This window comes from Bos taurus, chromosome 4 (assembly GCF_002263795.3).
Source record: "Bos taurus isolate L1 Dominette 01449 registration number 42190680 breed Hereford chromosome 4, ARS-UCD2.0, whole genome shotgun sequence".
In the NCBI taxonomy this organism is placed as follows: Eukaryota; Metazoa; Chordata; class Mammalia; order Artiodactyla; family Bovidae; genus Bos; species Bos taurus.
The window spans coordinates 43,548,472-43,572,856 of NC_037331.1; the positions used below are offsets into that span (position 1 = coordinate 43,548,472).

At 40.0% G+C, this 24,385-nt stretch overlaps 1 long non-coding RNA gene across 3 annotated transcripts; it reads left to right on the forward strand.

The window, feature by feature from the left end:
* The first annotated feature begins 71 nt into the window (after positions 1 to 71).
* On the forward strand, positions 72 to 23,428 carry LOC100848405 (uncharacterized). 3 transcript variants are annotated; one of them, XR_003034330.2, is made up of 4 exons: positions 72 to 112; positions 285 to 425; positions 19,273 to 22,833; positions 23,010 to 23,428. It is a non-coding gene; the product is annotated as an uncharacterized lncRNA (long non-coding RNA). The 3 variants fall into 3 exon arrangements; XR_003034329.2 differs by having other exon boundaries at positions 72 to 425; XR_234272.5 differs by having other exon boundaries at positions 72 to 425; positions 21,932 to 22,833.
* Positions 23,429 to 24,385: the final 957 nt, after the last annotated feature.

The window sequence follows — 24,385 nt, forward strand, 5'->3', positions numbered from 1 at the left end:
CGGAGCAAGCTGTGAGGGGAGGGTCTTCGAGTTGTCGCCCGCGTGAACTCGGGGGCCCAGTGAATGTCTGAGAGGAACCTTCACTCCAGACACCGAGTCAGTCCGAACCCAGGTCTCGCTCGTCTCTGCCTCGACGACTCTGTCTTGTACCGCTTTCCCCTCCTTTTCCCCTGGGGTCCTTTTGGTCCCTCCCCTCTTTTTTCCCCCTCTAAAAGCCGAATTTCGCAGATTCTCAGCTGTGAGGAGAAAATTTTGCCGGAAATTAAAACCCTTCCTTCTATTAGGCAGTAGTCGGTTGATGGGAGGGGCTAAAGATCGCTTGGTGTCCTGACAAGATGCGTTACTGTTTTGCTATGATCATCTTTAATGCTTTGAGGGAAATAACTTGCAAGCCTAGAAGTTTCGGATTACTATCCAGCTTGAAGGTAAGACTCTCCTAGAGAAATTTCTTTTTTAACTATTATAATTCAGATACCCTTAAAACTTCAATAGCGATGTTTGAAAAGAAAGAGGATTTTGTGTGTATTTTAGCGTTTAGTTAGCATTCTGAGTGTTTGATGTTTTGTAAGTGTGTGCTTTGATTTGTAGCTTAGAAGATAAAGAATTTGAGGAGATGAGTTACAGTAATTGCAACCAAAGTGAATAGCACGATTATGAGACCCAAAAGTCAAAGAAATATATATATATATATATATATATAAAAGTAGTCAAATGAGTAGATGACCAGAGAATATATTGAATCCCAAAAGGTGCCCTAAGTTGCCTGTAACTTTGTAGAAAACAAAAGTAACTTTCCAGAATTCCCACTTCTTGTGAGTTCATGAAGTTGGAATTCTTAATTTTGTGTTCACTTTTGAGGGATAAAGGGGGTTGGTTTTAAGAATATTTTGGAGTCAAAACTTAATATTGCTTTATAGACTTTTTTGAGGTACCTCGAATTTTTAAAGTAATGAAAAGTATTTACTGTACTTTTTAAAAATGCAAAACAATAAAAGCAAGTGTAAACTTTTGGAGTTGACTGGCAGTAGATATCTACCTGAAAACTGACATTGGTGCAAGAGTGGACAAAGAGTATGGGACTGGAAATGATGTGGTATTGACTAGCTTTGTGATTTCTGTCAGGGTGCTCGTTTTCTGTCAGAACTTCTGGTTTATTTATTAAGTGAGAAAATTTTATTGGACCACCAAGATCCCTTCTGCACTCTAAACTTCTGCGATATTTAAGAAGCTTTTCAAAATCACATTGAAATCACTACAATTAAAATAACTGTTGGCCCTCCAGAAATAGGAAAGGGTCTCTTATATACATTAATATAGCACCTAGAAATTTATACCCATGCAAAAGTCTGGAAAGTCTTATCTCTTAAAGGGTCCAGCTAAAGTGAACTGTCATCTGAATATGTTACTGCTTGCACTATACTCTTTTATACTGTTAAACTCTCTTATCAGTTCTACCCTAAATTTGTAGAGCCTGAGTATGGTTACAGAGGCCCAAAGACCGTGTGTCTAAATATTTAAGTTATGAATCATCAAACTATTGTTAAAAATATATTCTATTCTACTACCTTCACAAATCTCCATAAATAATAATCTGGAAGGCCAAGTTTACATTTAGAATTCTCAGACTTCTAGAGTCCTCAGACTGACACTATTCTTTTCCCATTCCAAGCTTCTTCACCCACCTCACTCAACATGTTCAAGCCATGTCCACATCCCTAAGTGAAGTCACTCAGTCGTGTCCAACTCTTTGCGACCCTGTGGACTGTAGCCCACCAGGCTCCTCCGTCCATGGGATTCTCCAGGCAAGAATACTGGAGTGGGTTGCCATTTCCTTCTCCAGGGGATCTTCCCGACCCAGGGATCGAACCTAGGTCTCCATCATTGCAGGCAGATGCTTTAACCTCTGAGCCACCAGGGAAGCCTGCCCCTCCCTAAACCCCCTGCAAATAGTGATGGGTAATCAGCTATTCCATCTGCCCTCAAATCTAGCCACTCTGAAAGAGGTGTGCAGACATGGCCCCTTGACCTCATGGACTCCCTGCCCTTTGTAGCAGGAGGAGGGTCCTTACCCAAGTCTAAGGGCAGTACTGTTACAAAACATGCTCAGTTATCTCTTCTCTCCCCTGGAATCAGTCATTCCCTCACAACTAGATAATTCCTAACAACATTGAACTAGGAGAGAATTCCTACTTAATTAACACCAAATCCTACTGGCTTAATCTCTACTGCTGCTGCTGCTGCTAAGTCACTTCAGTCATGTCTGACTCTGTGCAACCCCAGAGACAGCAGCCCACCAGGCTCCCCGGTCCCTGGGATTCTCCAGGCAAGAACACTGGAGTGGGTTGCCATTTCCTTCTCCAATGCATGAAAGTGAAAAGTGAAAGTGAAGTCACTCAGTCCTGTCTGACTCTTAGCAACACCATGTACTGCAGCCCACCAGGCTCCTCCATCCATGGGATTTTCCAGGCAAGAGTACTGGAGTGGGGTGCCATCACCTTCTCCTTAATCTCTACTAGCACTAAGTATTAAGTGTTAGTTGCTCAGTTGTGTCCAACTCTTTGTGACCCCATGGACCATAGCCTGCCAGACTCCCCTGTCCATGGAATCCTCTAGGCAAGAATACTGGAGTAGGTAGCCATTCCCTTCTCCAGGGTATCTTCCCGACCCAGGGATTGAACCCAGGTCTCCTGCATTGCAGCTGAATTCTTTATTGTCTGAGCCACCAGGTCTCAGCAACTAGCACTAGTTGCTAGCAACTAGCACTGAAACCATCCACTTCTCTCCATGTCCAGTGTTGGTACCCTGTTTCAAGTACCACCCCTCTCACCTGGATAATTGCACTAGCCTTTTATCTGGTCGTCTTCTTTTCTAAGTTTCTCAAATCTGCTGGCCATTCTACCCAGAATACACTTTTCAAAACATAAATCTGAACATGTCACTTTCCTGCTTCAGACCTGTGTATGGCTTCCATTGATCTTAAACAACAAAATCCTTAATTGACCTACAAAACCCATCATAATCTAGCCCCTTCCTCTTCTATTTCAAAGTAAATGGTCTTTAATTTCCAGAATGCACCATACTATCTTTCAATTTAGGAATATTGCATATGTTGTTTCCTCTACATAGAATGCTTTTCTCTTTGCCTGATGCTTATGTGATGATTTGGATAATGGATGTAATGGAGGCAGATATCACCAATACCTCCTATATTTCTAACCTGCATGACTTGACAGACAGTGGAACCATTCATTGAGCTAGGAAACACTGAAAATATGACAAGTGTGGGATGCTCTTTGATCTTGCAGCTGATGAAGATGAGATACCTGTAAGACATCACATCCTTTGGATCTCAGCTCAAGCTATGCTTCATTTACTTGGAAAAGCCTTCCCTCCCTGTCAGGACTAGATTAGTAACTTGTTTGTTCCTTTGCTTCTCATCCCCATTTCTTTCTGCCTGTTGTTTTTAACTCATATCTCTCCCATCTCTTTTACTCCTCTACAACAGCAGTTCTATGAAAACATACTCCCTTTATCCAATTTCTCCATCTTCTTGTCTGACACTTGGCTGTCATGTGTCAGACAAGAATACAGACTATATATATATATTTTTAATCTCTCCCATATTCTACTTTATTTTTTAATTATTAAAGACTTTGCTACATATTCATCCCCTTTATCCTCCAGCCATCATTTTAACTGAAGTCAGTGTCCATACTAATGAACCATGTACTGTTTCTCCTTGGACTTACAGTTCCATTCTGTTTCAGCCACAAATTCCAATGGACCCCTTCTTGATCCTTTTCATCACTCTTCCATCTCTGAAATTCTGAACTGCAGTGTTTTAATATTCTGCTTTCTCAGTCCTCTACAATATGCCCTTGCCTTGTAACCTCAGAGAACTCCCATCTCTACATGTTTCCTTTTCAATTAATTATGATTGCCAGATAAAATACAGGACACTCAGTTAAATTTTCAGATATCCAGCAAGCAGTTAATCCCCTGCCCCCAGTTAATTTTGAATTCAATTAAACAGTGAATAAATTTTTAGTATAAGTATGTATTATACAATATTTGGGATATGTATACTTGAAAAAGTATTCTTTGTTTATCTGAAATTCAAATCTAGCTGAATGTCTCTTTTTTAGTTTCCAGTAAATCTGGCAACCCTACACAAATTCATCCTTTCTATATTTTCTTCTCTATCCAGCCTAAAATCTAGGTATATAATCTGCACCACACCTTTGCCATCACCTCAATTCCTGGTACTCTGATTCTCTTCATCTTTATACTGCTACCCCTGCCCCACATCTACCTGCTTCTCTGCTAAGCATTGCTCCCTCTCTTCCATGTAAGTGTTGGGGATTCTTAGGAATATGTAGTTGCTCTTTATCTAACTCTACACACCCCTCTATGATAGTATGCATCTTGGTGTCTTCTGATTTATCATAAATGCTGACAGTTTCCTAGTCTTTGTCTCCTGCCTTGGCCTTCCACATGATTCCTGACTCTTATCCAGATGCCAAATGGGTATCGCCACATTTGTAGCCACTTACACCTCAGATTTTATACCACCCATTTTCATCCTCCCATGCATTAATTCTCCTGCATTTTTTTTTATACACCTCATCATTCAAGTACAAGCTTGCGAGTAGTCTTTATTGACATTTTCCCCCCTTCATCTTCCTCATTAGTCAGCCACTGTCTCTAGCCAGTTTCTCTTTTCCATTCCTATTGCTGCCTCTTGCCTTCAGGCCTCAAACCAGTTTGGATTTTGTCATTGATACCTTCCTAACTGGAAGTCTTCCATTAGAAACTGTCCTCCATGCTGCTTCCAAAATTATATTTCTGAAACATAAACCTGATTATGCCACAGTCTCTTCACTAATTCCTTTTGGCATATGGGATAAAAGTCACTCTTCCTAGTGTAAATACAAGCCATCCTTGATATAACCTTAGCACTCCTATCGCTCTCACCCTCCTGCATCTTTCCACTGACTGATCTATTCTGAACTATGCGTAATTGCCAAAAGAGTAGCATTCCTTGTTGCTCTGTCTATCTGCCTGGAATACCCCTCCAAGGTTGGGTCCAAGCATCTCCCTAGTACTGTGCTTCCTGACCTGCCGGAGTAGAGTTGATTGTTCCTTTGTGCTGTCATCATTCTGCCTAGGATCATTTAACGCATTGGTCTCAGCTTCTAGCCTGAGAGCTCCTCAAGGGCAGGGATGATGTGTTATTTGTATTTGTATGCATAGTATCTGGGACATGGTTAGAAAATAAATGTTGAAAAGAATTATATAAAGAACAGATTTATGATCTTTATGAAAAGATGAGGACCAGAGATTACAGACAAATGTTCTTGATAGGTTAAAAAAATAATAAGGCAGGCTGAATGTAATATAATAGGAAGTAGTGAAGACTGGAAACTGAGAATTATATGCCTTATCTATATCTACAAGGTACATTGCTGATTGTAGCAATATAGAAATGAAGCAAGCCTACTTGCTAAATATCTAGATTTTTTTCAAAATGTTTTAATGAATGGGAGTGTGCATTTATTTTTATTCATTTATATATATTTTTGGCCACACCATGCAGCATGTAGGATATTAGTTCCTCAACCAGGGATCAAACCTGCACTCCCTGTGTTGGGAGCACAGAATCTACCACTGGACCACCAGGAAAGTCCCTTAATTTTTTTTTTTTTATTATGAGGTATCCTAAGAAACTACCCAAGACAAGGTAAACATATCTGTGGGTCAGATAACTTCGTCTGACTTCTGACCTAAAAAAAAGTGAGTTGCTTTGGTTAAGGTAGCTTGGTTCCAAATAGGAAAAGGAGTATGTCAAGGCTGTATATTGTCACACTGCTTATTTAACTTCTATGCAGAGTACATCATGAGAAACACTGGGCTGGAAGAAGCACAAGCTGGAATCAAGATTGCCGGGAGAAATATCAATAACCTCAGATATGCAGATGACACCACCCTTATGCCAGAAAGTGAAGAGGAACTAAAAAGCCTCTTGATGAAAGTGAAAGAGGAGAGTGAAAAAGTTGGCTTAAAGCTCAACATTCAGAAAACGAAGATCATGGCCTCTGGTCCCAAAACTTCATGGGAAATAGATGGGGAAACAGTGGAAACAGTGTCAGACTTTATCTTTTTGGGCTCCAAAATCACTGCAGATGGTGATTGCAGCCATGAAATTAAAAGACACTTATTCCTTGGAAGGAAAGTTATGACCAACCTAGATAGCATATTAAAAAGCCGAGACATTACTTTGTCAACAAAGGTCCGTTTAGTCAAGGCTGTGGTTTTTCCAGTGGTCATGTATGGATGTGAGAGTTGGACTGTGAAGAAAGCTGAGCGCCGAAGAATTGATGCTTTTGAACTGTGGTGTTGGAGAAGACTCTTGAGAGTGCCTTGGACTGCAAGGAGATCAACCAGTCCATTCTAAAGCATATCAGCCCTTGGATTTCTTTGGATGGAATGAAGCTAAAGCTGAAACTCCAGTACTTTGGCCACCTCATGCGAAGAGTTGACTCATTGGAAAAGACTCTGATGCTGGGAGGGATTGGGGGCAGGAGGAAAAGGGGACAACAGAGGATCAGATGGCTGGATGGCATCACTGACTTGATGGACGTGAGTTTGAGTGAACTCCGGGAGTTGGTGATGAACAGGGAGGCCTGGCGTGCTGCTGTTCATGGGGTCACAAAGAGTCGGACATGACTGATCGACTGAACTGAAGAGTTTTATTCATTTTTTAACTCACAGCCCTACCTTTGTCAGTTGCTAAAAATGATAGATGCTAAGCAAATAAATGGGCTTCTCAGGTGGCTCGGTGGGTAAAGAATCTGCCTGTAATGAAGGAGATGCTGGAGCTGTGGGTTCGAGCCCGGGTCGGGACAATCCCATGGAGAAGAGCATGGCAGGCAACCTACTCCAGTATACTTGCCTGGAGAATCCCATGGACAGAGGAGCCTGGCGGGCTGTAGTTCAGGGAATCACAAAGAGGATACAACTGAAGTGACTGAGCACATATGCATGCAAAGAAATACATGCAAACTTCTAGCTGTAATAAATATATGTTAGCAGTGCTTAGTGTTTTCCTAGAATCTGATTTTTTCTTTATATAATGTCCTCCAGTACTCCTGAGCCTAACTGCATTTTTACTTTGCAGGTATACTATCCTCAGGCCTTGTCCAGGTTCTTGACCCGCTTGGATAAAAGGTCCTTGTGCTTTATGAAACCCTGTATTAATCTTAAAGACATCTCTTCTACCCTTCTGGAATGGAAATCTTAAAGCCCTACCTCTATAACATTAACCTGCTCATCTTTATGTGTTTTTCTTATGTGAATCAGCATATAAAGAGTGGTTCTATGCTTTAGGAAAGCCTGACTTTTTCAACTTTCATATTGTCAGTTGTAATTTACTCCACACTTAGTACAGGAGGCAGTAGACTTGTTCCATAAAGTGCCAGAGAGTAAATATTTCAGGCTTTGCATACTGCATGTCTCTGTAGCAACTACTGCTTGTTGCACAAAAGCACCATAGGCAATATATAAATGAATGGGCAGGGCAGTGTTCCAGTAAAACTATAAAAACAGGCAGGATAGATTTGACCTGCAATATATAGTTTGCTGACTCTTGGCTTTAGGATGTTGATTTGTACCTTTATACCATGTGAAAGGGTAAACGTCTCTTCCACACTCACCTTTGCTCCTGCTACATCAGTCACACGACTTTCTCTCTGATCCCTAATCATTCCCAGTCCTGCTTCAGTCCCTTGGCCCAGGCTGTTTCCTTGCCTGGAATGCTTCCTCCCTCCCACCCCTACTCTCTTCTTTCAGATGTCATGACAGGCCTTCCTCTGTTCATTATTTTCTGACATTGCATTCTCTTTCTTTCTATCACAGATTATAACATTTTACAGTTGTTACCTTTTTATCATCCGTCTCCTTCAGTAAACAGTAAGCTCTCTGGGGGCAAGGACCATGTCTTTCTTACTTACTTTTATTCACCAGTGTATCTCTGCCATTTAGCAATATCATGATCATATAGTGATTAGTACTCTGTGTTGTGGCTCTAGCAAAATGCCTTGTATGCATTAGACACTCACCAAATGTTTATTGAATGGATAAATCAATTAATGACTCAGCCTGAATTTTGATTAACCAACTTAGTTGTTCACCAGGAACTGATAGAATAGTTCTGTGATGATGCAATGGTATGTACACAAAGAAGTAAAAAATTTAGCTTTCTGATGAATCTGATTATACCTACATGTACATTTCAGTCATAGTAACTTTCTTAGTAAATGTTTCACTCTTTCTCAATGTGTTAGCACACTGATGCATTGCAAGTTTATACAACTCAGAATACCTTTCTATAACTCATTTCCAAAAGTGCAGAATAGCTCTAGCTGCAGATCTGAATAGGTCAAACAATGCCAAGTTTATACCGTGAGATTTTATGGATGTTTACCTCATATAAGGAAGGTCAGGACTCTAAGAAAAATACTGACATAGTTTTGTCTTTTAGGAGAAAAGGTCTATTTGGATAGTAGAGTAGTAAATAGGACTAAGAGGGTCAATTTTGATCCTTCCGTAACTATCTTCAGAATCTTGGCAGTTAAGCAACTCTGAATAAATTTCAAAAAGTTTTTTGTTTTTTTTGTTTTGTTTTTTTTTAGAAGTAAATCCCAATTTATAAGCATCAACAAATAATATAATAGATGAAATTATCTAGTTAAAAGATAAAGATTGTCAAATTCAAAAAGTTTTTTGAACTGGAACAAAACATTATATCTAAGACCAGTTTCTTTGTATTCATCTGAAAGCCTTCTGTTATACTACTGAAGTAAAAAAAAAAAAACTATTGACAAGCATTGCATCCATCCACACCTAACCTGTTAAAAGGACTATTGGAATTAATTACAGAACAGGAAACTTGTTAAGTTGTATAACATTACATTATTGCCTTTTCTGTTGACAAATAAGATTGTTATCAAGTTTGCATCCATATAAATATATGACAAGAGAACACATTGAACCACAGATTCACTATTAATTTCTCAGGCATGCATCAGCACTAGGCTTTGTGATGATTATGTAAATCCTTTCCCTTACCCTGATTATAATCTTTCTTAAATTTAAGAAGTAGAAAAGAACCTATTCGAGGTCCCAGGGTTGAGATATACCATATATTATAAGTAGAGTTGTTGCATATATAAATAATTAAAATAACTTTAAAAAATAAAAGACAATTATTATGAGATTGGATTACATGAAAAAGTTAAAATACCCTAACAGCATTTGTTTAGCTGTATAGTTTATAACACCCTTGTGGCTTAGATGGTAAAGAATTTTCCTGCACTGCAGGAGACCTGGGTTCAATCACTCGGTTGGGAAGATCCCCTTGAAAAGGGAATGGCTACCTACTCCAGTATTCTTGCCTAGAGAATTCCATGGACAGAGGAGCCTGGAGGGCTGTAGTCTTGTGGGGTCTCAGATATGATTGAGTGACTAACACTTTCACTACTTTTACTTTCATAGTATCCAAAATAAAATTTTTTAATAAATAGAAGATGGATATAGGCACATCAGGAGAGAATTATCATTCAAATTCAGTTCAGTAACTCAATCATGTCCAACTCTTTGCGACCCCAAGGACTGCAGCACACCAGGCCTCCCTATGACCAACTCCCAGAGTTTACTCAGACTCATGTCCATTGAGTCGGTGATGCCATCCAACCATCTCATCCTCTGTTTTCCCCTTGTCATCCCGCCTTCAGTCTTTCCCAGCATCAGGGTCTTTTTAAATGAATCAGTTCTTCGCATCAGGTGGCCAAAGTATTGGAGTTTCAGCTTCAACATCAGTCCTTCAGTGAACATTCAGGATTGATTTCCTTTAGGATGGACTGGTTGGATTTCCTTGCACTCTCAAGAGTCTTCTCCAACACCACAGTTCAAAAATATCAATTCTTCTGCACTCAACTTTCTTAATAGTCCAACTCTTACATCTATACATGACCACTGGAAAAACCGTAGCTTTGACTAGACGGACCTTTGTTAGCAAAGTAATGTCTCTGCTTTTTAATATGGTATCTAGGTTGGTCATATCTTTTCTTCCAAGGAGTAAGCGTCTTTTAATTTCATGGCTGCAGTCACCATCTGCAGTGATTTTGGAGCCCCCAAAAATAAAGTCTGTCACTGTTTCCACTGTTTCCCCATCTGTTTCCCATGAAGTGATGGGACCGGATGCCATGATCTTAGTTTCATTCGAATTGAACTGCCTCTATTCACTTGTGTATCTCAAGAACAGTTCAGGCTCATTATATCAGCTCCTTCTCATGATAGTTTATAGGTGCCTCCTCTAGAGACTCTCAAGTTTCAATTTAAGGGTCTTTTTTTCCCTCACATTATTCCTCTTCCTTATTGTTGTTTAGTCACTCAGTTGTGTCTGACTCTTTGAGACCCCATGAACTGGAGCATGCCAGGCTTCCCTGTCCTTCGCCATCTCCTGGAGCTTGCTCAAACTCAGGTCCATTGAGTCAGTGATGCTATCAAACCATCTCGTCCTCTGTCATCCCCTTCTCCTCCTGCCTTCAGTGTTTCCCAGCATCCTGGTCTTTTCTAATAAGTGAGCTCTTTGCATCAGGTGGCCAAAGTATTGGAGCTTCAGCTTCAGTATCAGTCCTTCCAATGACTATTCAGGGTTGATTTCCTTTAGGATTGACTGGTCTGATCTCCTTGCAGTCCAAGGGACAAAAATGGCCATAATGTCAATAAATTATTTTTATAGTAACAGCTCCCCAGTGTATATCTGTAAACCTCCTGGTCCTCTTGTGTTTGTGACCTAACCACTTTAGCATCTTCCACAGGTATGTCAAAAGCACCTCAAATTCAGTATGTCTGTAGTAGAGATGGCTAATATTTGTTCCCCTTTTTTCCTTACTACCCTAACTTTATTTCATTCAGGTGCAATGTGCCTAGTTTGAAAACAAAAAAAGCTTAGACTGCCCAACCTTCCTTATTCCTAGGGATACAGTGAGTATCCTGGGAAGTCTGGGCAAGGCTTTCAGGATAGCTATTTAAGAGGAGGAGAGGGCATTTAGCCTCTTTGCCCTTCCCCCTTTCTCTCCTGCCTGAAACTTGGATATGAGGAAAAAGAAAGACCCTCAACTATCAAAATGTAAAACTTTCAGCCCATATTTTACTTACTCTACATTGTAGGCGAGTTGAACTCTTAACCATTAATATCACTTTACAACAAATGTGGCTTAACTGCTTGCCCAATCATGGTCTTTCCAGTTTGAGTATGTTCTTAAGTTTGGGGGAAGCTGATAATTGTAGATGAGAGAGTGCCCTCTGTTTAAAGGCTTCGTTGGGAGAGCCAGCAGCAACCACCAAGCAGGGAGAATGTAGAATAAAATGTAGAATAAAAGGGGCCAAATAGAGTAACTGAAAACCATCCATAACGTCTCTTGGGAGATTAATTTTGCTGCCAGAATTCTTGTTGGAAAGACATCAGATCATTTTGATGCTTATTTTTAGGAAAAGGATGGGAAGCCTGTAAAATGTATGACAGGAGCCTTACTCAGTGTTGTAAATCTCTGAAAAGAAAAGCATAAGTTTTGTAGTACTAGTCAGTTTTCTGAAAAGAGGGAACTTTTTAGCTAAGAATTGGTGGGTAAAGCATAAGGTATATATTATAACCTTGAAACCTAAGTGTGGCAAAGAGGTGTAAAGGTGATAAACTCATAGAATTTCTAGATTGGAAATCCAACCCTGTATCCAATTCATGAGTCCTTTGCCACTTATCCTTTGCTTTGTTCTTGAACAGGGAAACTTTACCTCCAAAGTAAGTATGCTCTGCTTCATAAGTTTCAGCCACACTTTGAGACCATCACTGTAGGTAGGGGGATGATGTTTACTTAGTGTCTTGTGTAAGCCTCATGTTTGTACACGTTTCATGTCAGCCTGTGTTTTGAAAATCCTTACAAGGTGTTTTTCAAAACTGAACTGGATTCTATATTTATTCTGACACTGAACTAATTTTCTAATGTGTGCTATCTTGTAAGAGGAAACAGAAGTCTTAAAACATCTTTTAAAAAAGTCTTTTAAACCTAAACATTGATCATACCATTTTAGAAATTTCGGTTACTTATGTTTAGGAAATAACACATTCAGAAAAGATGCAGTGTTTCTTTGGTTGCTGGTAGACACAAGTGCTTTTATCTCATACGAGGCCAAGAATATTTTTAGGAGAAGGAGTGAGAGTGGGAGAGGGTGTGGACAAACAGATCTATAAAAACAGTGGCTTGAACTCTCAAGACACTTTATGATTCAGTAGCAAAGTCCGGGTAACCTGAACATCCTGAAGCAGGTCTAACAGATTCCCAGAAGAGATGACCCACGGAAGAGCAGTTTTGTGCGTATGTCAGTAGAGCTAGAAAATTGCAAAACTTTGACTGCCATAAAGTGATCTTACTTTTTAGTTTCACAGATTCTAATTTGAAAAGCTTTTCTGAATATTTAATGAACAGAGCCATGAAGCAACATGTATCTTGCCTCAGATGCCACCACTGCTGGCTTTTCTTGATTCCCGTCAGATGAACTCTTGCTTCTGTATACCATTAGATTGAAAAATAGATGCATAACTGAAACAGCTAAACTAAAAATTAAAAAAACCATAAAATGCCCACTTTAAAGTTAACTTTTAAATCCAACACAAGCTCTAATTAAGTCTATTATAATTGCTATTTTTGATCCTAGTCTTTCTCGTGTTTAATCCCTATATTTGATTCCAATGAGTAGAAAACACTAAGTTGTAAAATAATGTCACTGGGTGTTAGTGAAGGAGGACAGAAAAAGAAGGTACAAATCAGGTACCTGGAAACCTTGAATACCAAGGCATGAAACCTTGCCAGCATAGATGGACAAGTCCAAGTGCCAAGCAAAGAGGGTAAGCTCTCCTTGTATAATTCTTGTAACCTTGGGTTGAGTTCGTCCTGTAGTCTTTATCTTGCCATCTGAGTTTACAAACTACCAGCGTAGCTTGCCCATTACCTTGATATATGAAAAGTGTGAGTGATACAGACATTCAGTGATTTCTGTTTCTTCACAGTGGACTGTCAGTACATGGGGATCAATATTAGAGGTACACAGATCCTCTTAAATATTGTTTGATGATGATACTAAGTTAAGTGCTTCAGTATATCATAGGAAAGCAAGCCTAAAATAATGCAGCAGCAGTATAAAGTACAGGTATGCTGTCATGGGCTTCCCTGGTGGTTCAGATAGTAAAGAATCAGCCTGCAATGTGGGAAACCTGGATTCGATCCCTGGGTTGGGAAGATCCCCTGGAGAAGGGAATGGCTACCCATTTCAGTATTCATGCCTAGAGAATTCCATGGACAGAGGAGCCTGGCAGGCTGCAGTCCCTGGGATCGCAAAGGGTTGGACACGAGTGGTATGGTATGCTTGTAAATGAACAACTAACTCCATTTGGAGATTAAGTGCCATTTTGATGCCCAAAATAGAGGCATTAAGCAGGAAAACATAAATACATTAGTGGCAAAAGATACAGAATTTTTTGCAGATGTAAAGAACTGTTATTTATGTGGGCATGCTAATGTCTTTGACCACTCTAATTGAAAACATAAATCATATTTACATGAACTTATATTGACTCTTCCCCCAGTTCCTGTGTATATTTAGTAACTTTTTTGTGAAAATTTTGCTAATCAATGATCTATCTTATTATTTTTTACAGCTTTTTTTTTTTTTACAGCTTCTTTATTCCTTGATATAACTACCTCTTAAACTAGAGATACTTCTCTTACTACTTGTTTATAGATGCCCTTCTTCAGTTTATCTTCCATTATTAGATAGTCTGCTCTTTCTTATTTTCCATGTGTTTTAAGTATTTAGTTAGTGAATACTTACAGGCTCTGAAGGCAATCTGGCTGCAACATCTGTCACTCCTTTAATTGCCGAGGTTGTTTCAGCTGATCTGACTAGCTCGGCAAGTGTCCACTTCCTACTTCACCTCTCCGTGTGTGTCCCTCCCAAAGCTGCACACTCAGTCAAAGAGGACCACCTTCCCTAGTCAGGAAGACCATTCTTTGGTCAGGGGTATATGAGTAGTTACACTCCCCTGCTAGAACCTCCAAAGCACCCACATGGTACCAAGCAGTAGACTTAAATGCTAGGAATATAGCAATAGACAAGGTGGACTTCACTCTGTAGTCACAATTTCTGTTTCCAAATAAGCTTTTCATCAGTGCCTTGTTATTCCAGACTCTCACTTCATTTCTTACTAATTTATTTGTGTAACAAATGGCAGTAAGTATCTAGTGTACCCAGAACTGTGTGATAATATAATTGAGAAGATAAATGTCAACATTTAAATTATCACACTGTGGTTAAAATAATGCAATGATGGCATGCACTGGATACAGTGAAAATGCAGAAGACAGATCATCAACTCTAGCTGGAGGAGTGAGGGAGAAAATCCCAGAGATGATGATATTTGAGCTGAATTTTTAAAAATTAGAAGGCAAAAAGATGGAAAAAGACTTGAGGCTGAGCAAAGAGCACTTAGAAGAAGACATGAAATAATGACATGTTTAATGTGGTTTTCTTTGCAACAAGTGTTTTGTAATTTGAGTATAAGAAACATGAAGTGCCATAAAAGGAGAAGAGTCTCTACAGTGGATGAGAGCCAGACTCTCTGAACTGTGTTGCCCTTGACTGCCTTGGCATGCTGAAGACTCACTGCATGCATTTTGTTAACTTAAGTGCTTAATGAGGAAGCATGGAAAATGTTTATCTCTGTCTCACTTCCTGCTAATTTCTCCCAGGCTTCACCACGTCTTGCTTCCTAACTCTAGCTGAACACTTCTCCATACCTTGCCTTTTAACTCTCCATGTAATACTTAAATGCTATTTCAGTTATCACAGCTTTTCTACAAACCAAATAATATGAAAATTTTGATATTCTGAAATTAGATTTATATTAGCTCTTACTAAAATATTGTTGGAATTTAAAATACCACACTTTATATAACTAATATCTTTATTTAGCTCTCCTGTTTATATTCCTTTTTTATGATTATGTTTTTTTCAAAAGCATAAAAGTATTTTGAAAGTAAAACAGTAAAGTTGTGAAATGTTTTTATATTGGCTTCAAACAAAACTTATATAGCTGCTTCTTTTTTTAAAAAAAAAGTGTTTCTCTTGAAGAGATTTCTGCATATACAGAGATACAAAAGCAAGGGAAAGTAACTGAAAATACTATTAACTAAATAAAGCCAATGAAACTCATATAGGATCAAGTCAATATCTACCCATTCTTGAATAGAAAAATCTGAAAATGGAAGGGGTGTGTAAGCCTTTCCTTAATTTCGAGAAGCATGTACTAAGGATATATATGCTTTTGTCAAACTCCATTATAGTCACTGGAAATATAAAAATGAAAAATACAGTCCATACTCTCAGTGGATTTGTTGTCAAGTATTAAGTTGAACCACATGAAATTGCATCTTTTTTAGGTCAAAATGTTCAAATATCAGTTCAATCTAAATATATGTGTGTGTTACATGTATATTAAATAGAAATTTACAATAATAGAGATATGAACAATGTGCCCTGAAAAAGTGCTTTGTGCTGTCCAGAACAGTCTGTGAAAGCTTTCCAGAGATGACATTTGAGCTGAATTTCAGAAAATGACTGGGAGTTCACTGTGTGTTCATGTGAAGTGAAGAGAATGAGCACATTTAACAATAGGAAAGCCTGTGCAGAGTTGTTGAACCTCTAGAGAAAGGGTCTAGCTCATGCAAATACTTCAGATTGGTTGGAATGCCAGGTATGTGGTAGGTGACAGAAGAGGCAGGCTAAGTAAGCAGAGGGAAGATGTTAGAAGGTAGGAGGTACCAAGCCAAAGAGATGATGCTGTCCTTGAAATTGGTGAACTGTGTATAATCCACAGAATGTGCAACACCACATATTAGGGTTCATAAAGGAAATACTATTTATATCTATATTTTACCTGTCTTGTCTTCTCAAATTTTCTAATTGTATAAGGACTACAGTGTATATAATTCTTACTGCAGTACTGAATGTAAATAATTTCTAAATAAATAAATATATATGTATTACGGTGTGTTAGAGGCTGAATTGTGTCCCCCTCCCCACACACATACAGAATTTATGTTGAAATCCTAACCTCTAGTATTTCAGAATGTGACCTCAATTGAAAATAGAGTCATTACTGATGTAACTGGTCAAGATGAGGTCATATTAGTGTCAGTCACTCAGTCGTGCGACTTTGCGACCCCATGGACTGTAGCCAGTCACACCTCTCTGTCCATGGAATTCTCCAGGCAAGAATACTAATGTGGATAGCTGTTGCCTTCTCCAGGGAATCTTCCCTACCCAGGGACTGAACCCGAGTCTCCTGCTTTGCCGGCAGATTCTTTACCACATGAGCTACCAAGGGAAGCCTCCATATTACAGTAGAGTGGGCCCCTAATTCACTTCGTTACAGCAACCCTAGAAAATGAGTACACGCTATGTGATCAGAAAGTTTAGAGGCTCTATACACTACTGCGTATAAAACAGGTAACTAATGATAACTTATTATATAGAGCTTTCTCAGTATTCTCCGTGGTACCCTAAATGGGAAGGAAATCCCAATAAGGGCAGATATACATGTAGCTGATTCACTTTCCTGTACAGCAGAAACTAACACTTTGTGAAACTATACTCCAATAAAAATTTATTTAAAAAAGGTTTAGAGGCCTTGATTAGATTATGAAAAGCAATAGAAGAGTTGGTTTATATTTTAAGATTTCAAATTATTTATGTCCTATAATTATTCAGTCTCAGGATTCAATAATTTACTTATGTTGAATTGATTTATTGACTTCCAGTACTTTACTTCTTTAAAACATTAAACTTTACAAATAACTTTTTTTCATTTGTGTTTGGTATGCTGCTGCTGCTGCTGCTAAGTCGCTTCAGTCGTGTCCGACTCTGGGCAACCCCAGAGACGGCAGCCCACCAGGCTCCCCTGTCCCTGGGATTGGTATAGTTTATGTTAAAGGCAGAAGGAATTAGGAAATACTTAACCTGTAGCTCAAAATAGATACGGTGATAATTTTGCAGCAGTTTTAGGGGAAAAAAATATATTTAAGGAAAGTATTTAATCCCATTAGGCAGAAGTAGAACTAAAATCAGAAACAGGATCCTACCAAAAGAAGTCATAGCTGTGAAGAGTTTAACACTATATCATAATTGCAAGGAGTAATGCAGGTAAAACATGCCTTATTATAGCTACATAATCTTCAAGTATTAAGGACAACCAGTCCTTTTTATATATGACATATGTTAGTCACTTGCCTGAGGTTCCAAAACAGTTTTTAAGGTCAGGAATGATACCCTAAATTCAAATTACGCATTTGAAGCCTGTTTATATGTCAGCAAGATCCAAAAGTCAGCAATACATTGATTAATGAATATGTCAGTACAAAGTAGATATGTATATTTTATTTTGGGCATTTTAGATCTTTATGGGACATGGAATATTTGATAATTTTTGGCCTTATTTATGCAAATCAATAGTAGCACTTTGAAATGCTACTTTTTAAAAAAAATCTGTATCATTGTAATAGTTTTTCTGTCCTTTAGACAAGTAGTTTTCAGACTTTCTAAAAGAATTCTTTCTTCAAATGAATTATTATGTGGAAGCCCATTATACAATAATTATGCAGTTCACTCCATCAAAGAATACTTTATAGACCTTTTTTTGGTTTTGTTTTAAGATTGGAGGGGTGTGGTGGATCTTTGTTGCTGCATAGTTTTATCGAGTTTTCTCTAGTCACTAGGAGCAGGGTCTACTCTTTTTGTGGTGTGCGAACTTACTGTGGTGACTTCTGTAGGGAAGCACGGGCTCTAAGCCACAGGCTTCAGTAGTTGCGGCTCAGGCTCTAGAACGCTGCTGGCTCAGTAGTTGTAACGCAGGGACTTAATTGCTTCCTGGCATGTGGGATCTTCCTGGGCCAGGGATTGAACCAATGTTCCTTGCATTGCAAAGTGAATGCTTAACCGCTGGACCACCAGGGTAGCGTGACTTTTGATGTTTTAAATCTTTGATTCTTATATCTAGCCTGGAAGTTCTGTATTTTGTGAATGTATGTTTTATATTCACTGTGTAATGTTAGAAGAATGAAAAGGAATTTACGTGATAGGAATAAAAAAATACGCTACTGACCTATCTATGATCATAGGGCCTATACCTGAAGTTGCTTTCCCACAGGGTAATTGGAATATAAGAATATATCTATTGTCTCTAATGTGGTCCCCTGGTTTGTGACCAGCACAGCAGTCTGCAACCTGTATCTACTTGGTCAAGGATATAATGTCCTCTGTTCTCATTAAGAGACTTCCCTTTCTCTGCGTTTACCCCAGTTCTTTTAACAGTTTTTGGTTTTGCTCTCTATTCATTTGACTACACCTTTGCTACCTTTGGACTCAAAAACCTGTTTGTCCAGTTGAGTATCTGGTTATTTTTTCCCTCACCCATGACTTATAATCATATTGCTGTAAGCTGGTAAATATTTGAAACTATGTATACTTTTTATATGCTTACCTTGTTATAAAAATTAGCACCGTATAGAAAGGGGATAGCATTGGAGACTCAGAATTACAGTTTTTACATTCATAGCATTAGACGACTAATGTTTTTAAGATCAAGATGTCAGGTGGTCAATCTGATAACACATAAATCACAATTTATTCTTTTAGCTAGTGCTTATTGAACCCCTATGATATGCTAACAGTCATTATGAAAAGTTTTAAGTGTATTTGTTATTTAGTCGCTAAGTCATGTCCGACTCTTTTGCTATCCCACGGACTGTACCCGCCAGGCTCTTCTGCCTGGTGAACTAAGTGAACATGATCCAGCTTTACAAAACAGATGTATTACACACAAAGAAACCTCTGTATGCACACACACACACACACACACACTCCCTGGTATAAGCTATGAAAGAAACAAATGGAGTTCCACTGCACAAGTAGAGAAACTACTTTAAATAGAACAGTCAGAAAAGGAACAGGAAGTGAAAAGAAAAGCATTCTAGGCAGGGAAGAGCTTGGGCAAAGGCCCTTGAGATGGGCTCAGGAGGGAGCTGGGCTTGTTCAAGCAACAAAAGACATTAAGTTCTATGAGGAAAAGATCTTTCTCTTTTGTCTAAAACTGTGTTTTAGGACTTCTCTGGTGTCGCAGTGGGTTAAGAATCTGCCTGCCAGTGCAGGGGACATGAATTCAGTCCCGGGTCTGAGAAGATTCCACATAGCACGAAGCAGCTAACCCCGAGCACCACAGCTACTGAGCCTGTGTGCCTCAGCTACGGAAGCCCACACACCCTAGAGCCCACACAGCACAGCTGCGGAGCCCACATGCCTACAGCCTGTGCTCTGCCACAAGAAGAGCCCCTGCAGTGAGAAGGCTGCACACTGCAACAGAGGAGCCTCCACTCACCACTAGAGAAAGCCCAAGTGCAGCAACAAAGACAATAAATTTTTAAAAAAATAATATAGAATAATGTGTTTAAAATTAAATAATAGGCACTGCAGAAATACTTGTGTGTGAATGAATAAATATCTGTATACCTATAAATAAATATCTGTATATAGGATGTAATGAGGACAGCTGAAGTTCAAAAAGTAGGTAAAGGACTAGACCTCACAAACCCTGTTTAAAAAAAAAAATGGGGGATCTGATTTCATAAAGCCTCACTCACAGCCATGTGAGGAATTGTTTGCTGGGGATTAAAAATGGAAGAAGGGAAACCCAGATTCATGAGTGCAGCAGAGGTGGAGAAAGTAGACCACAGAAATCACTAACTGTATGTTAGGGCCAGGCCAGTGGGCCAATCTTGTTTCTTCAGCATCTTAGCAAAGGAAATGTATCTGATTTCTCTTTTTATCCCTAGAACTACCATAGCCCCTCAACCCCCAGACCAAGCCTGGAAAGAAATTAACCTTTTGAGAATTTAATCAAGCCCTTGAGGAAAGTAATTTCAGAGTTTCTCCTAGGTCTTTGTATTATTGAGGAAGTGACTATCTTAAATGAAGTCACAAAGAAAATGAAAAATACAGATTATTCTACAAGATAGTAGACTTGGTCATATAAAAAAAGTCAATACCATGGAGAAAAAAGGCAGAGAAACATGCTGGTTATGTACTACAGTATAGCAACTGACTCCCAGTGAATATCCCTTTTGAAGACATTTTACCACATGTACAGAAGCACAAATGAGGGGAAAAATTTTTTTTAAATATGCTCAATAAAACCATTCAACTTAAACTAAAAAAAAAAACTTTTTTTTTAAGAAGGCTTGCCTCTCTCATACCTCCTCTGGCGTGATTGTGAGGGGATAGCTTCTATTGTGAGGACTCTACCTCCAGTTCTAGGGGGTGAGTTGAGTAGGTACTCACAGGGAAGTCTTTGGGAAGCTAAAGAGTGATTGCTTGGTAGAGAACTCAGAAGGACATTAAGACAAAACTCTCTCTTCCCCAGCGTATACTGAAAAGAACCTTGAGTGTAGCTATTAGTCTTAATGGTTGTTTTATATAACATTGATCAGCACATAGGTTCTCAATGAATGGAGATTTGTTACCTCCCAGAGGAGTCTGTTCTACTTTTGAATTCCCCCTAATTGTTAGGAAGTTATTTCTCTTAACCGAACCAAACATTTTCCCCATGTTATTCCCACCCTTGTATGTAGTTTTACCCTCTAGAATCTTGGCAAATAAAGCTGATTTCTTTTGTTGATTTTAATTTAATTTGGCATGGCTGCCTGGACCTCTTAATCTGTAAGAGAAAATGAAGCTGTAGCAAGAGTTAAATTTATTTGATGCAGCAGACCAAATTTTCCATGTGGAGGCAAATTTTGTCTTGGGATGTGCCAGTCACTAAAGCTTTTTTAATGAGGCAACTCAGTCTGTTCCTATAAACTGTCAATTTATTCTCCTGGATCTTAAAGGAACACTAGCTCCAGGTGGGCAGGCCTCTTCTGGAATAATAATAATAACCAAAATAATTAAAAACCAGATTACTGCCCTAGTCCCTTCCCGCTCCCCCATTCCTAAGCCATCTACATAGCTAGTAGAGGAGTATCGAGATCATCCTTCTGAGTTTTAGGGTACTCATCCTTTCACTGGGCTTCCCTGCTGGTTCAGTTGATAAAGAATCTGCCTGCAATGCAGGAGACAGAGGTTCAATCCCTGGGTTGGGAAGATCCCCCGGAGAAGGAAATGGCAACCCACTCCAGCATTCTTGCCTGAGAAATCCCGTGGACAGAGGAGCTTGGCAGGCTACAGTCCATGGGGTCACAGGAGCAGGACATGACTTAGTGACTAAACTACCACATACTGAGATACTTCCAGGTTCTGCAGAAAGTGTGGCTGTCCCCTCGACCACACTCTGCTTTTCTCTACTGTACTGTTCCCTGCCCTGTTGTTTCAGTAGCTAACGTCTCCACAAGTTTTCCTTCTCCTAGAAATGTACTTTCTCAGACATGTATGACCTCTAGCATTCTCTTCATACTGTGGTTTTACGAATTTTTATTATCATTGTGCTATGGCCTCTTGAGGGGAAAGAGATAAATATGCATTATCAGCTAATTTGAATCAGAATTGTGGTTGACGTATTTTAATATAAATCATACTCTATAGAGATTTTTGGCATATTAACAATTCAGTGATTTTTAGCATATTCACAAAGTTGTGTAACCATCCCAACAATCTAATTGCAGAACATTTTCATCACACCAGAGAAGTCACATACCATTAGCAGTCACCTCCTATTTCCTCTACTCTCCTGCCAGCCCTAATCAATCACTAATCTACTTTCTGTCCATAGATTTGTCATTATTGCTGTTTGTAGAGGGGACGATACCAACAGGGAGAAAGGTGAGCTCTGGTCTGAGGGGAGCTTCTACTTCTGATCTCTGCTTATCAGCCATCAGAAAATTTGAAGTTAAAAATCCCTGATTCTTTGAAGATTAATTTCTCCAAAGGTATTCACATACATTACCCATAAACATAGGTAGGTAGGTATGTAGGTAGATACCTAATCGTATTTCATAACTTTAATCTTATTTTGGGGGAATGAGTGACCCTAGTGTGCACACACATGCACACACACCCATCTTATCCTGAGTTGTGTTTCAAAGCCTTCCTGTTTGGACTGACAATGATGGACACCATGGCTCAAACACTTTCCTCCAATTCCCTAATTCCTAGGTTTTTCAGATCAGGCTGCCCTACCTGTATCTTGCTGGTTTTAGGTAAGATATCCAAATACTAGGTGATGATAAAGGGTGGGAGTCAGTAGAATGAACCATAGGGAATGACTTAGAGAAAACATCCCTCTCTGCCTTGTGTACAACCAGAACATGGAGAGAGAAAGAGGGGTAGCAGGTCAGTGAGGAATGGCTCTTTACTGGGTACTTTTTCTAGCCAGGGCATGTGGGCCTCCCAGCACCTCTACCCCTCAGGAGTGGTCCTTTATGATGTATCAGCTCCCCAGAGCCGCCATTGGCTGTCGGGAGTGTCCTGATGACCAAATAAAGCAGAACAGGTGTGACTCCTCATTGTCCTGGGGAGAGGTATATATACAGAGGGCAGGCCTGGCAGACAGGCAGACAACTGAGTGGCTTCAACATGGCAAAAGTGACTGATCAATCTTGGGAGCCAAAAACCACAAGCACCAAGCGGTGGAAGAAAAGGAAGACCCTCTCTCAGCCTGGATCAAGAGGCAAGGTGAGATGACCCTACCCAAGCTCCTCCTCTTCTTTCCCATTTACACCCTCTGCCCCCTTCCCTCACCTCGAGATAATCCTGCCCCAGCCTGGCACAAACTTCCTCCTTAGTCCCTCACCCTTTCCCCCCACCCTTCTCCCAACCAGTGACCTCTGGGCTCACCGTTGCCTTAACAGGTGGTGAAGATATATAAGAAGGTAAAAAGACCACTCCATGTGTGTTCAAGAAAAAAATACTCCCCAAAAGTTATAACTACAAGAAGACAAAGGAGAACAAGAAGGGCCAAGCTTCAGCCAGTTCCATAGACTGAGCCAAAAGCAGCCAGGCCAGGCCTAACAGCCCCTGTAGAACGACACCACTCTGAGATAAGACCTAAGCAAATAGCGCCTGCAGAGCAAGCTTCAGAGACCTGAGAACAATCTGCTATATCGAGAGTCCTGGCTGCGGAGAAATGGCCAACCGCGTAGACACTGGCTCAGACACTGATGTGAAACATGGGACACAAATGCTGGTTATTAAAATCAGCAAAGTGTGAGAAGCCCCTCAAAAACAAAAACAAAAAACAATAAAATTTGGCGCTCTGCACAGAAATGAATCGTGTCACTTTGGTGTTGTCTGAGATTATTTCTTAAAGTGAGAGAGTGATGATAGAGAAGCTTAGCATCTTTGGTTCCCCCGTATCTACCTGAGGAGAAAATGTACATGCAGCTCTCCAAGAGTGGAAAATACCCTTTCTGCCAGGTTCTCCAGCTCTGGCAGACCAGTTTTTTTTTACCATTTCTGTACTTGGTGGTCAACACTCATTTTCAAGTGTGAGTGAAGTCAGCAGAACACAGCAGTGCCAAATTCACTCTAGTAGGTTAAAGGCAATGGAAAGGGAACGGGGGAGAAACAACAAGGAGAAGGCTCTGACTTTCTCAGTCATAACACAGAACTGAACTGCGCTGGTTGCCTGGGATAATTCGGTTGTGAGTTGAAGGCCCCTGATCCTCACAGCTCCCTCATCCTTTGCTGGCCTCGTGGTGAGTTTTGTAACAAAGGACAGGATGGCAGCAGTTCCAGCCACTAGGATGGGTAGTCACAAGGCCACACTGAGCAGGGCCTTCAGCAGATACTCGTTGCTGGCCTAGTTCTGCCTACCTTCCTTCGTCTCACCGTCCCACCAGTCTCTCCCACCCCCACCTCCCGCTTTAAGCCCAGAATGGAGTGCTCAAAGTCGCCCACAGAGGTGGAGATGATTGAGAGTCCAGTATTTATTGATTAGAAAGTGATTCTCAGGCATGTGTGTGTCTCTAAAAGAATTTGAAAAACTATTCACCTCCTTAGGGCTTCCCTGGTGGCTCAGAGGATAAAGCGTCTGCCTGCAATGCAGGAGACCCGGCTTCGATCCCTGGGTTGGGAAGATCCCCTGGAGAAGGAAATGGCAACCCACTCCAGTATTCTTGCCTGGAGAATCCCATGGACAGAGGAGCCTGGCGGGCTACAGTCCATGGGGTCTCAAAGAGTCGGACACGACTGAGCGACTTCACTTATTCACCTCCTTACATAACTT